At 46.5% G+C, this 13,766-nt stretch overlaps 1 long non-coding RNA gene across 1 annotated transcript in view; it reads right to left on the bottom strand.

The window, feature by feature from the left end:
• Positions 1-11,317, bottom strand: part of LOC125938294 (uncharacterized) — a 36,574-nt gene extending 25,257 nt beyond the window's left edge. Inside the window, exon 1 of the long non-coding RNA XR_007462660.1 lies at positions 10,015-11,317. This is a non-coding gene — a long non-coding RNA (uncharacterized LOC125938294). The remainder of the gene's footprint in view (positions 1-10,014) is intronic.
• Between the last annotated feature and the right edge of the window lie 2,449 nt (positions 11,318-13,766).

Here is a 13,766-nt window from a genome sequence, read left to right on the forward strand (position 1 = left end):
TGAATGGCTAAAAAAAAATGTGAGTAGATGTTGCAGGCTTGGTTTCCTCTGGCCACCTTTCCCTGAGTAGGTCATACTTGGCAAGATATTCATTAACCTGCCCTTTATCACAATTCCCACAGGCTAACCAGACCTGGAAACGACACTGGTCTGAACTTCCAGGTGATTTGCCAATTAAAGTCCGCATTTAAGGAGTGCGACTCTAAGCAAGCCTGTACAGAAAGCACCAAGGGAGATAGAGGGCTTCCCTCCAGGTGCCGAACGTCCAGCGGAGAGAAATGCACGGATAGACCACATAACTAAGGCTAGGTGAGTGTCTCCTAGGCAGTGCTCCAAATGAACGAACCCGTTTGATTCTCACAGCAATGCTATGAAATAAATCACGTTGTCCTCCCCATCTCACAGATGAGAAAACCAAGGCCCGGGAAGGTTAAGTCTGTCTTCTGGATTAACGCATAGAGTACACTTCTGGGATTTGAGCCCAGGCAACCTGGCTCCAGAGTGTCTGCAACTGATCAGATCCAGGCAGCATGTGAGGCTCCATGAAGGCGTTCCGAGCGCAAAGCAAAGACACAAGTAACTCAGCCTAAGGGGATCAGGTCAGGCTTCCCTTCCTCCAAAAGAGATCGGAAGATCTTCTGGTCAGTTTGGCAAATGTGCATTGGACCTGGACTTTGTGCTGGTCCTTGAGAAGGGTACTGGTTGTAGAAGAATGAATGAGACCTGCCCTCCTGCCCTTGAGGGGCTCACAGGCAGGAGGGGAAGCTGACAGCTGACATTCACAACATTAATTGTGAAGCTGGGCAAGAAGTGGCTTCTATGCAGGGGGGAAGCAGAGATACCACCAAAGGAGGTACCAGCCCTGCAGGGGACTTACAGGTAAGAAAAGGCTTCTTAGAAGAGGAGACATACGAGTTGGGCTTTTAACAATGAAGACGGTTTGCCAGGCTGATAGTCTGGGGGGGGGGGGGGGGTTGGCGTAGGCGAAGATTGAGGGAAGGGCAGAAGGCATCCCAGATGGAGGGAACAGCCAAGTGCAAAGACAAGGAGGTGGGGAACATGATGATGTGTCTGAGGGTGTGGGAGCTCCGCGGGGCTGCCACAGTGCTCGTGGCAACAGCCAGAAGGGAGGTGGCAGAGCGAGCGGCAGCCGTGTCTTGAAGAGACCACCGCACTGTGCCAAGGCATTTGCACTGTGCTCTGGGAAAGTGTTGCTCACGCTGAGGGTTGTAACCCATCTGAGTATGTGAAATCAGGTAGGTAGGTCAAGACCAGTACTTTTAAAAATGAAAAGAAAATTGAGTGGAATAGACGAGAATAAACAGACACAATACTCTTTGCGTGAAGAGTAAGCAGCCTTTTAGGGGTGCCTGGCTGACTCAGTCAGTAGAGCACGCAACTCTTGGTCTTGGGGGTCGTGAGTTCGAGCCGCACGTTGGGGGTGGAGATTACTTAGAAAAATAAATAAAGGGGACATCTAAAAAAATTGTTTAAAAAGAGTAAGTACCGTTTTGTGAAACTGTTATCTCATTTATATACATTGACCCAGATGCCACAAGTTTTCCATCAACCCATTCTCGTCTTTGTTTTCATATCGGATCCCCAAGTGCTGGCACATGGCTGCCGAGCTAAAAGCCACGTTTTCCAGCCTTGGGGCACCTGGTTGAGCGTCCAACTTTGGCTCGGGTCACGATCTCGCGGTTTGTGAGTTCGAGCCCCACGTGGGGCTCTGCTGTCAGCGCAGAGCCTACTTTGGATCCTCTGTCTCCCTCTGTGTCTGCACCTCCTCCGCTCTTGCTCTCTCTCTCTCTCTCTCTCTCAAAATTAAATAACCATTTTGAAAAATTTACATTTTTCAGCCTCTTTTGCAGTCGGGTGGGTCCATATTAGTAAGTTCTGGCCAGTGCAGTGTGAGCATGGTAGGGAGTGCCACCTCTGAGTCATGCTCCTAAGAAAGAATGGACTTCTTTGCCTTTCCCTTTTCCTGCTGGCTGGGATACAGACATGATGGCAGGAACTGGAGCAGTCACTTTAGGCCCAGAATTAGAAGCTATGTATGTGTTCAGTGTGTCAGTGCCCTGAAAAGCATACCCCCGGATTATGAAAGAGAAGTCAAGTTATGTGAAAGAGAAGTTAACATCTATCTTATTGAAGGCACGCTAACATTTCTAGTACGTTATCTCAGACCAATCTCTAATACACATACGTGTGTGTATGTCTATATGCATGGGTATGTGTTCATATGTGTACATGTGCTTATACACACACCCCAGGCCATATTGTAAATGACACTCATTATGAAGGATTGTATTAAAAAGAGGGAGCGAGAAAGAGAGAAACTTCCTGTCCTTACGAGAGGTTTTAAGCAAATGAGCAATGTGATGTTTTGTGTTCCCAAGCTGAAAAAAAATCTTAAAGATCATTTAGCCCACTTGCTGCCCCTTCTAATTGATGGGGAAACTTAGACTCATAGAGGTTAGGTAACTGACTCAAGGTCCTGGGGCTATACATGGCAAGCGCTGGTCCTAGAACTCAGATCTCTGAATCCAAGACTGGGCCCCTTCAGACTTTTTTTAAAGTGAGCTCGACACCCAATGTGGGGCTTGAACTCATGACCCTGACAGAGTCACATGCTCTATAGACTGAGCCAGCCAGGCACCCTCAAGCCGGGGCCCCCTCAATGTCACCGTCGACAAAAATTCCTTTGTCTTGCTTTCTTTCAATCTTCAAACACTTTTCTGCATCACATTGTTCTCTAATTATCTAATTAATGCAATTCAAATCAGAAAATATTTATTGTAAACCTACTATATACTACACTGTAAAGACAGGAACGACCTTCATGAAAATCTCCTTAAGTGGCACCTGCATGACTCAGTCGGTTAAGCGTCCGACTTCGCTCAGGTCATGATCTTGCGGTTCTTAAGTTCGAGCCCCGCCTTGGGCTCCGTGCTGACAGCTCAGAGCCTGGAGCCTGCTTCGGATTCTGTGTCTCCCTCTCTCTCTGCCCCTCTCCTGCTTGTACTCTGTCTCACTCTCTCTCAAAAATAAATAAGCATTGGGGCGCCTGGGTGGCTCAGTCGGTTAAGCGGCCGACTTCGGCTCAGATCATGATCTCGCAGTCCGTGAGTTCAAGCCCCGCGTCGCGCTCTGTGCTGACAGCCCAGAGCCTGGAGCCTGTTTCAGATTCTGTGTCTCCCTCTCTCTGACCCTCCCCCATTCATGCTCTGTCTCTCTCTGTCTCAAAAATAAAATAAATGTTAAAAAAAATTTTTTTTTAAATAAATAAATAAGCATTAAAAAAAAAAAAGTGCTCCTTAATCGGTATCACGGATAGATACAGAAGTAAACACAGATCTGTGCTCATGCATGGATGAGTATGTATGCATGTATTTCCTAGCTCTGACCCCTGAGAAGGTGTAGAAGCAGTAACAGCCCAGTAGCAATTGAGCACATCTAGGGCCCAGATTTTGCTTTTAAAGATTTTTTTAAGTTTACTTATTTATTTTGAGGGAGAGAGAGAGAAAGTAAGGGAGAGGCAGAGAGAGAGGGAGAGAGAGAATCCCAAGTAGGCTCCACACTGTCAGTAGAAGAACAAGATGCAGGGCTCGATCTCACAAACCTTGAGATCATGACCTGAGACAAAATCAGGAGTCGGACACTTAACCAACAGCACCACCCGGATACCCCATAAAGATTTTGTTTTTTATTTGAGAGAGCGAGAGCATGAGCAGGGGAAACGAGTGGAGGAGAGAGAGAAAGAGAGAGAGAGAGAGAGAGAGAGAATATCTATCAGGCTTCATGCTGAATATGGAACTCCACTCAGGGCTCAATCCCACGACCCTAGGGGTCATGACCCGAGCCAAAATCGAAAGCTGGGCACTCAACCGCCTGAGCCAGCCAGGCGCCCAGATTTATTTTTTCAAGGCCTTTCTTCAGGGAAAGAAACCAAGGTTCCTTGGAGAAGTGGTTGATTCCAGGGCTGGGAAGGGAAAGCACCAGATGAGCCTAGAGCACCTGAGTTCCTGGAAAGGACACGAGAACCAACCTGAAAGCACTCTCAATGGCCAAGGCGGGGTCAAGGCTTGAGCCACAAAATAAGTAACAATCGTATTGGATTTTGTAACCCACAAAATAAATACCCGTGAGTCCATGCTGCTATAAATAAATCATTGCAGAAACAAACGACTTCCTTCACTGAGTCTCTAGATGACTGGAAATATAAAGATTTCAAAATTCAGTTGAGTAGGCTTGAATAATGACACTTTGTGGTAACCGAAACCAAAATACACTTGTGGTGGACAAGTCCTGGGATAGAAGGGTAAAATCCTGGCACTAGTCTTATCTCTGACACTCGAGCCTTGTCACTCTAAACATTTATAAAGTGCGGAGACGACCATTGTCCTTGGGGCGCCAGGCTGGCTCAATCAGGGGAGCATGTGACTCTTGATCTCAGGATCGAGTTCGAGCCCCAGGTTGGGTGTAGAAATTACTTAAAAAGAAAAAGAAGGGGCGCCTGGGTGGCTCCGTCGGTTAGGCATCCGACTTCGGCACAGGTCACGCTCTCGCGGTCCGTGAGTTCGAGCCCCGCGTCGGGCTCTGTGCTGACAGCTCAGAGCCTAGAGCCTGTTTCAGATTCTGTGTCTCCCTCTCTCTGACCCTCCCCCGTTCATGCTCTGTCTCTCTCTGTCTCAAAAATAAATAAACGTTTAAAAAATTTTTTAAAAAAGAAAGAAAAAGAAAAAGAAAAGAAACAAAACAAAAAGGGGGGGGATATCATTTCCCTGGCCTACCTCATGTTTCTCCAAAGAAACAAAATATATGAAAGAAAGTTCAAATGCAAAACAAAACAAAATGAATCAGTATTTGTGATATATTTACTGCTGTGTTTTTCACATTTTTGTGCTTTTCAAAAAAAATATTTATTTATTTTTGATTGAGAGAACATGAGCAGAGGAGAGGCAGAGAGAGAGGGACAGAGGATCTGAAGCAGGCTCTGCACAAATAGCACAGAGCCTGATGTGGGACTCGAACTCACAAACCATGGGACCATGACCTGAGCCGAAGTCGATGATCAACCAACCAAGCCGCTTAGGTGTTGCCATTTTTGTGCTTTTTGTTGGTGACATTGTTGTTTAAAACTGCCCCAAATGTGGTGATGAGGTGCTGTCTAGTGTCCCTAAGTGACCATGCCTCATGGAGAAAACACATGTGTTGGATAAGCTTCCCTCAGGTGTGAGTTACAGGACTATTGGCCATGAGCTCAATGTGAATGAGTTAATATATACATTAAATAAGATGTCTTGGGGGGCGTCTGGGTGGCTCAGTCAGTTAAACGTCCGACTTCGGCTCAGGTCATGATCTCGTGGTCCGTAAGTTCGAGCCCCACGTCGGGCTCTGTGCTGACAGCTCAGAGCCTGGAGCCTGTTTCAGATTCTGTGTCTCCCTCTCTCTGACCCTCCCCCATTCATGCTCTGTCTCTCTGTCTCAAAAATAAATAAACATTTAAAAAAATTTAAAAAAATAAATAAGATGTCTTGGGGGGTGGGGGAGGAGATGTCTTGGGGCACCTGGGTGGCTCAGTCCGTTAAGCATCTGACTCCTGGTTTCAGCTCAGGTCATGACCTTACAGTTTGTGGGATCAAGCCCTGCATGGAACTCCATGCTGAGCAAGGAGAGTGCTTGGGATTCTCTCTCTGTCCCTCCCCTGCTCTCTCTCTCTCTCTCTCTCTCTCAAAATTAATATATAAACATTAAAAAAAATAGATGTCTTTAAGCAGGAAAACACATGGAATGTTTGTAATCAGAGGCTTGTAGGAACCCGTATTCCCCTAGAAGCAAGGTGGTCCAGGGTTCACAGCCACTTTCTAGAACACAGCTACCATGAATAATGAGAATTGATGGTATTCAGTAACACCTTCTGTACGTCTGGCCCAGCCTGTGCTTTCTTTGACATGGTCTCAAATACTCCTTACAACAACCTAGAGAAAGGGTTTATGTCTTAGGCTCCTACCAGTCATGTAAGTGTTGCAGTTGGCTGGCTCTTCTCTCACGCTCTTGCCCCTGATAAATGTCTGACGAGCTGGGTACGTCGTGGTCACGTTTTTGTCAAGAAGGCCAATAATTTTTCCCAATGACTATATTCTGTCCTTGCCAATTTCACAGAGAAAATACTTACTCACTTGAAATTTTTCCCAAAATCTCCTACAACTTTTTGTTATGAAAAACGTCAAACACACAGGAAAGGTGAAAAAATAGAAAAATGAACATTCATAAACTCTTTGAAGACTGGTCACATGAGAAAGCGATCGGGTTCGTATGGAGTCTAAGAATGGAGCTAGGACCAAAGAGGGGAAGGTAGCAGAAGACAAACTTCAGCTTGAAACCAGGAAGAATTTTCTATCTAGCAAGAGGGATGGGACCCGGTTAATGCAGAATGCGTGTGGACAGGGACGCGGTGGAGCAGATCCCCATACCGTGTAGGACGGAGGTCTAGACGACAGCTTAAGTTGTCTACGAGTCCACAAGCCACTGTTTTGTCTGAGTTCTAGAATTGCCCCTGCACTGTTTTCATAGCGGTTGTATAGTATTTCAGCCACCTCGTGTGTTAACTCAGCATTTGAGGGAGGATCTGAGTGCCCAACATCCATTTGTAATGCGGTTTCTCTGGGAAGATGTGTTGAATCCCAAACAAAGGATATACAAACAAACTTCTGAAACATGACCCTGTAGAAGCTGGAGAATTGTCTCTTCTTTTCACTTGTCCTTAAACTCCTTGAAGTGTCCCGGCTGCCCTCCTCCTGCCACTGTTCTGGGGTTTGGGGACTAGGTCTGTGTTTGCCTTATTAAATTATGATTCCAACATGGGTTTGACCAGACAGGAAGGAAGAAGACCTGAGATCCACCCCTGCCCCCGCCCACACGAGTCAGATTTTCCCAGCTCGGCTTCGTGATTTTGTCCAAAGTAAATGTCGAGGGTGATAGATGGATAACCTCACTAAGAACCTGCCCTGACAGTTTAGCCAACCCTCTCTTCTTAGACCTCCAGCAGCTGTTTGTATCTGTACAATCAGACAACATATTTGTGGCGCTTGGTTACAATGCATTTTAACATTTGATTACTGTAGCCTCTTGTCTGTTCTCCAGGTGTTCCATGTGCCTTACTCTTGCTTCTTCATGATTGTAAATATTTTTTTTAATTTTCTTTAATGTTTATTTATTTATTTATTTATTTTTAACATTTATTTATTCTTGAGACAGAGAGAGAGAGCGCGCATGAACAGGGGAGAGTCAGAGAAAGAGGGAGGCACAGAATCTGAAACAGCCTCCAGGTTCTGAGCTGTCAGCACGGAGCCTGACGCGGGGCTCGAACCCACAGACCGCGAGATCATGACCTGAGCCTAAGTCAGACACTTAACCGACTGAGCCACCCAGGCGCCCCTAATGTTTATTTATTTTTGAGTGAGAGAGAGAGAGAGAGACAGAGACAGAGTGTGAGCAGCGGAGGGGCAGAGAGAGAAGAGACATAGAATCCAAAGCAGGCTCCAGAGCAGAGCCCCATGTGGGGCTTGAACCCACAAACCGTGAGACCATGACCTGAGCGAAAGTCGGATGCTTAACCGACTGAGTCACCCAGGTGCCCCTGTAAATTTTTTTTTTAATGTTTATTTATTTTGAAAGAGAGGGAGAGAGAGAGAGAGAGTGTGTGTGTGTGTGTGTGTGTGTGTGCTCGCGTGTACAAGAGCGGGGGAGGGGCAGAGAAAGAGGGGGAGGGAGGATCTGAAGGCGGCTCTGTGCTGACAGCACAGAGTGGGCCTGATTCAGGGTTTGAACTCACGAACTGTGAGATCATGACCTGAGCAGAAGTCAGACACTTAAACCAACTGAGCCACTCAGGCGCGCCCCGCTTTTTCGTGACTGTAAACTTTGACTTTCCATTTGCCCCTAACATATTAATCTTTTAAGACGTTTGCAAAACCAACGACAGTGGCGGTGTGGTGTATAAGGAAAGGCCCTAAACTTGCAGACAGAGAAACTTAACCAGAATTCTACTCTCTGCCATTTACTAGCCCTGTGACCTTGGTAAATTTTATTTCGTTCCTGAGCTTGGTTTTCTCACTTCTGAAAGAGAAATGATTATACATTTGTAAAGTGTCTGTCGCCCAATAAATGGTCATCCTCACAAATGAGCCCATGCTGTTTGACACCATTTAAATGCAATTCTAGAACAGGCAAGACTAATCTATAGTGATGGAAAGTGGATCAGTGGTTGCCTGGGGCTGGTGGGGGTGGGATGGACAGATTGACTGCAAAGGACCAGGCAAACCTTTAGGGGTAGTGGAAGTGTTCTATACCTTGATTGAGATAGTGGTTACATGGGGTGTGCATGTTTGTGAAAATACATCCAATCATGCACTTAAAATGGGTACTACTTAGTGTATGTAAACGATCCTTCAATAAAGTTGGTTTAAAAAAAAAAAGAGGGGCACCTCCTGGGTGGCTCAGTCGGTGGGGCATGCAACTCTCAATCTTAGGGTGATGAGTTCAAGCCCCATGTTGGGCATAGAGCTTACTTAAAATAATAATAATAATAAATTTTTAATTAAAATTAAAGATAGATCTATATTAAGGAAGGTCATGTGACAAGCTAAAAATCAGGGGTTCTGTTACCAAGAAAGAAAGAATAATGGATCGTGGCCTAGGCAACCATTAATCTCTGCCCAAAGCCTTATCCGGTAACAATATTTCATATATAATGGTAGAAAATTGGAAATTACACAAATTAATAATGTATATCCATATTATGGCTATATCAAAATGATTATATTTATCTATAGGTTTTTTTTTAATTTTTTTTAATGTTTATTTATTTTTGAGGGAGAGAGACAGAGTGTGAGTGGGAGAGGGGAGAGAGAGAGGGAGACACAGCGTCCAAAGCAGGCTCCAGGCTCTCAGCTGTCAGCTCAGAGCCAGATGTGGGCCTTGAACCCACAAACTGTGAGATCGTGACCTGAGCCAAAGTCGGATGCTTAACCGACTGAGCCACTCAGGTGTCCCTCTATAGTTTTTTTTTTTTTTAATTTTTTTTTTTAACATTTATTTATTTTTGAGACAGAGAGAGACAGAGCATGAATGGGGGAGGGTCAGAGAGAGGGAGACACAGAATCTGAAACAGGCCCCGGGCCCTGAGCTGTCAGCACAGGGGCCCGATGCGGGGCTCGAACTCACGGACCGCGAGATCGTGACCTGAGCCGAAGTTGGTGCTCAACCGACTGAGCCACCCAGGCGCCCCTAGTTTTTTTTAAACATTTATTCATTTTTGAGAGCCAGAGACAGAGTATGAGTGGGGGAGGGGCAGAGAGAGGACAAGACCAAGATCTGAACCAAGCTCCAGGCTCTGAGCCTGTATAAGCTGTCAGCACAGAGCCCAATGCAGGGCTTGAACTCACAGAATGTGAGATCATGACCTGAGCTGAAGTTGGACACCCAAACAACTAAGCCACCCAGGTGCCCCTATAGTTCCTTTTTTTTTTTTTTTTAAGTTTACTTACTTTGAGCAAGAGAGAGAGAGCGCAGGAGGGGTAGAGGGAGAGGGAGAGAGAGAGAGAGAGAGAGAGAGAGAATCCCAAGTAGGCTCCTCACTGTCAGTGCAGAGCCTGATGCGGGACTTGAACCCAGGAACTGTGAGATCGTGACCTAAGCCAAAACTAAGAGTTGGATGTTTAACCTACTGAGCCACCCAGGAGCTCTGGAAACTTTTCATTAGTATGTTGTTAAGGGGGGGTGGGCGGAACAAGTTACAAAAAATTAACCTCTGTTCCGTAAAAGCATATATAGTAATACATGTGTATGTATAAAAATATTATACATATATGTATGGATGGATATATATGTATGATGTCTGGATGTGCTAAAAAGATTTCATCACATAGCTTTTAATCCCCTTTATACCATTATTTTTACTAAAAAGCATGTGTCATTTTTATAAGCGGAAAAAAAAAAACTATTTTTTACCTGGGAAATATGTGGGCATCTGTGTCTCTTGGAAACTTCGTGAGTGGATCTGGGAGGAGAGCTATGGCCGGGTGGGATTCAGAGGCTGGAAAGGTCACAGTCATTTTCCTGCGGTCACACGAGTGATATTCAGCTCCTGGGCTCCTGGGAGATCCTGGGAGTATATCTGGAAGGCTATGGATCCCCTGGCCTGGAGCTCAGAGCGCAGTCTGTACTGGCTTCATGGGCATCATCACGGAGAAGATGGTCAGTGAAGCTAGGGGACAAGGCACGGTCCTGCCATGACGGTGCGGGCGCCTTCCTCTGCCTCCCCAGCGCCACTCCCCAAGATTCTCCATCTTGCTCTGCGCCCCCACACGCTGATCCTCGAGGACTGCATCACTTCAGACTCCCTGCCTTCTGGCTCCGCATTGGGTTCAGCCAAGGGGTTCAGATCCGAGGGTGGAAAAGAGAGAGCTTCCAGGGCACTTAGTCCTCTGGCTCCCTCCGCGTGGGGTGATCACAGGCCAGATTGCTTTTCTCCCATGAAGGTCACAGCTCCTGTCAGGCAGGCTTCTCCACACTGATCCGGTTCCAGTCCCTGCCCCCTTCTCTATTCCTCAGGCCCGAGCCAGGTAATTCTCCCACTGTTGCTAGCCCCAGGGTATAGCACTGCACCTCAGGGTTTCCCAACACCTGCCCCACACACCTTTGTAAATCGCTCTTTTTCACACTCTCCTCACATGACCCAATCTGCCCACGGCACGCCATCTGTTTCCTGCAGGGGTTCTACCCACACAGGGCACTTGGGGGTGAGGAAGGGAAAGAACACCCCAATTTATTTATTTTCTTTCTTTTTTTTATATCTTTATTTTAATTTTTTTTTGAAATGTTTAAAAATGTTTATTATCTTTGAGAGAGAGAGACAGAGACGGAGAGAGCACGAGGAGGGGAGAGGCAGACACACACACACACACACACACACACACAGAATCCGAACCAGGTTCCAGGCTCTGAGCTGTCAGCACAGAGCCCGATAATTGGGCCGAACTCACACACTGTGAGATCATGACCTGAGCTGAAGTCGGATGCCTAACCGACTGAGCCACCCAGGTGCCCCGAGAACACCCCAACTTAAAGGCAAGGCGGGGTTAGGATGAGCACTGGGTAGTCTACGTAGGGGATGAATCCCTGGATCCTACTCCTGAGATCCTTATTGCACTATATGCTAACTACCTTGGATGTAAATTTAAAAATATAAATAAATAAATAAATAATAAGTAAATAAATAAAGGCAAGGAGAGGGAAAGGAAACTGGGCCTAAGGGGCAAAGACGTCTAAGGCAAAGCAGGGGTTATGAAACCAGAGGAGGGAGTCTCCAGAAGGAGGGAGGGGCCAACAGCTCTTGGAGGTTGCAAAGGTGGACCTCAAAGGTGTATTGAGATGGGCCACCTGGAGGAGGGAGCGGGGGACAAAATGAAGAGAATTGGGAGGGCGGTTATGGAGGAGGGGACTGAGTTGGAGATTTGGAGGAAGATAAGAGATGAAAAGAGGTGAGAGAAGAGAATGGGGCAGACGTGGGGCAGAGAGGCAGCCAGGCCACGTGGTGAAGACACAGAACTCTCTTCCACGTGGGGTGAGCAAGCAGTCGCTCCAAGAATGAGTGTGCATGTACAGAGGCACACATGTCCACACACACCACGTACACACCCACCTCCTGCACCACACACGCTACCTCGCACACACATCACACCACTTACACACCACCAGTCACTGGTTGATCTGTAGAGCTTCCTGGGAGCCCGCACGACCACAGATCTTCGCTTTGCCCTGACACTCGTCTATTTGCTGGCATCACGCTGAACGCGGAAGGGGACAGATGAGAGAAGCCTGGTTCTGTCTCCTGATGCATAAGGAGTTCTCAGTGTTTACAGCGCGACACCTGGAACAATGGTAGGTGCTCCGCGGATAAATCTGGAATAGCCACACAGTCACTAGCTTTCATCCTGGGGTATGGGGCAAGGGCTACGCCTGGTCGCACGTGCTGACCTCCTAAGTAATTTAACCTAGGCCTCCCCTAAAGAGTGGCCTTCGCTAACCACGATCCAAATGCCTGTCCATACGGTGGAATATTCTAGCGTGAAAGGGAACCACGTGCTACAACTGCATGAATCTTTACAACATGATGTTGGGTGAAAAGAACAAGTTCCAGATCACTACCTACATACGTGATACTCTTTTAATAACATTCAAGAACAACGAACACTAGACATTACATAATTCGGGAACATGTGCCCATTAAATAGAAAAATTTTAGGGGCGCCTGGGTGGCTCAGTCGGTTGGGCGGCTGACTTCAGCTCAGGTCATGATCTCGCGGTCCGTGAGTTCGAGCCCTGCGTCGGGCTCTGTGCTGACTGCTCAGAGCCTGGAGCCTGTTTCACATTCTGTGTCTCCCTCTCTCTGACCCTCACCCGTTCATGCTCTGTCTGTCTCTGCCTCAAAAATAAATAAACGTTAAAAAATTAAAAAAAAAAAAAGAAGAAAAATTTTAGAGAGATGTAAGAGACTGCTAAATACAAAATTTAGGACAGTGAACTGCATCTGGGAAAGGCAAAGGGTGGGCCAAGAGAGGATCATCTAGGTAGCTGGATGTCATTGTTAACGTCTGCTTCTCGAGTTGGATGGTGAGTTCACCTAGTGTAATAAAATATAATAATACAGTAGGTCATGCTGGGAGCTTGAGACTGTATCATGAACCAAGGATTACGATTAATAAAAATTCTGTACATCGGATATCCTGTTACGATAAATAAAAATAAGGACTGTCCCCTCAGCTTGACCCTAGTTCTGCTTATTTTTGCACTTCCTCCCACAGCGATGCTGAGGGGTCACTGCAACCTTGCTCTTGGCAATCGGGGTTACTAGCGCAAGGCTGGGCAGGAAATGAACTGGGGGATGAGGCCATATCTGCTTTAACACTGTTGTCGATAGGTCCTTTGTGGTGAGGGTTTCCAAGAACCAGCAGAGCAGTTGAAGGAGCTGAGCAACATTTACAAGAAATGTGCCCCTGCCCCACCCCTAACCCCCGCTCCCTGCTCCTCCCCACCCCATCCTCCTTCTCCTCCCTTTACCGCCTCCAACTCTTCCTCCCCACCCAGGCTCAAGCAAAGGGCAGCTCACTAGAGCCAACAATGAATATTTCCACAGAACAGAACTGCTTACCCAATTCTCTGAAGTCTGGGGAAGAACTTTCTTGACCTCCAGATCCTGGGCCCTGAAAGAACCTTGAGTTGACTAATTCATACAAACAGTTTTTTTAAGTGGCAGTATGACAGAGTGGTAATGAACATGGACTGCCTGGGTCCAAACTCTGACCCGGCCACTTCTTAGGCAGGTGACCTTTGACACGGTACTCAACTGCTCTGTCCCTCAGTTTTCCCCATCTGTAAAATGGGAATAAATAGTATCTACCTCATGGAGCATTGAAAGATTAAATAAGTTAATATATGCAAAGCATGCAGAACAGTGTCGGGCACACAGTAGGTACTGGATGAATGTTAGCTCTTCTCCCCTAAGTGTTATGAAAAATGTAGGTCTAGTGCAGGTCTAAAAGCAAACTTTTTTTGTAAGTGCCAGGTAATAAATATTTTTTGCTTTGCCAGCCATAAGGTCTTTGCTGAAACTACTCAACTCTTCCATTGTAGCATGAAAGCAGCCTTAGACAATAGCTACGTGGACGAGCTTTATTTATGAACACTATTAAATTTCATAT

The sequence above is a fragment of the Panthera uncia genome (assembly GCF_023721935.1).
Source record: "Panthera uncia isolate 11264 chromosome B2 unlocalized genomic scaffold, Puncia_PCG_1.0 HiC_scaffold_24, whole genome shotgun sequence".
Lineage (NCBI taxonomy): Eukaryota > Metazoa > Chordata > Mammalia > Carnivora > Felidae > Panthera > Panthera uncia.